The following is a 1,362-nucleotide window of genomic DNA, read 5'->3' on the forward strand; positions in this document are numbered from 1 at the left end:
TTGACAAAAGGTAAAACAAAAAAATAAAAACTGACGGAAGTGATGTGAGGAGTGTAAAAGTGAAAGTGAGCTTTTTCAATGATACAATAACCGTTTTGACAACTGCCTAAGGAGGTCTTTTTGTGTCGACGACTGGTTAGCATGTCCGCCTCACCGTTCCGAGGTGCATGGTTTGATTCTGGCTGCGGCCTGCCAGTGTGGAGTTTGCATGTCCTCGCCGTGTCTGCGTGGCTTTTCTCCGGGTACTCCGGGTTCCTCCCACATTTCAAAAACTTGCAAGGCAGGTTGATAGGACACTCTGAATTGTCCCAAGGTATGATTGTAAATGCGGAGGGTTGTCCGTCTTTGTGTAGCAACCAGTACAGGGTGTGTACCCCGAAGGCAGCTGGGCGAGGCTCCAGCACACCCGTGACCCCCATGAGGACAAGGGATGGATGGATGACAATATGAATATTATATCACGGTAGTGGTGCTCTCAACCAGTGTCTTATTACTTTGTCAAATACAGTGGAACCTCGTTTCTCGACCACAATCTGTTCCAGAACCCTGTTGGAAAAGCGAATTGTTCGAACACTGAAACCATTCCTTTGCTGCTTGCACTGACTTTCTTTGGAGGCATGATTAGGGGCTAAAACACTTCGCAGCACGTCGCACGTGACAACAATTGGTCAATTAGCCGCTCAGCCCCCACCCTCGCGTGCGCACTCACGCGTCATACCGGCGTTCGAACTACGATGTTTGTTCGAACTGCGAAACAAGAATTTCTCTATTTTTTTGTTCGAACTCCGAATTGTTCGACCTCAGAGTCGTTCGAGAACCGAGGTTCCACTGTATGTATATATATATATATATATATATATATATATATATATATGCTGGAGGTGCCGAGGACGAAGCGCAGCCTTTTCTCTTGCGGTCTTTCCCTATAGAATGAGCTCCCATTGAATGTTAGGTAAGCCCCGCCCTCGCTCCGTCCACTTTTAGAAGTGGTTTCAAGACACATTTTTATATACATCTATATCAAGAAACTTGTAGTGTATTTTCAAACCCGTAGCCCATTGCATGCGAAGAAGCATTCATTTATTTTTCCATTAACTATGACAGTATATTCTACTTAAGGGGAGAGTGTGAGTACTTTTGCCAGTCGTGGTCCACACTGAGGATGAGGAGCGCATGCAGTGACTCACTTCCTGCAGCATGCTCAAAGGAAAGGCACGCAAGTCACGTTGCGGTCGTCTGACTCAGCGTACGGGAACGAAGAAGCGGGAAGTGCGCGAGTCTGAGCGAGGCGTCCGGAGGCTGGACGTGCGGGCCTGCGGGCGCCTCGCCCCTCGCCTCTCGCCCCTCTCCCGCACAACTGCG

The sequence above is a fragment of the Idiotropiscis lumnitzeri genome, chromosome 6 (assembly GCF_059441095.1).
Source record: "Idiotropiscis lumnitzeri isolate Australia: NSW breed Sydney's pygmy pipehorse chromosome 6, RoL_Ilum_1.0, whole genome shotgun sequence".
Classification (NCBI taxonomy): Eukaryota; Metazoa; Chordata; class Actinopteri; order Syngnathiformes; family Syngnathidae; genus Idiotropiscis; species Idiotropiscis lumnitzeri.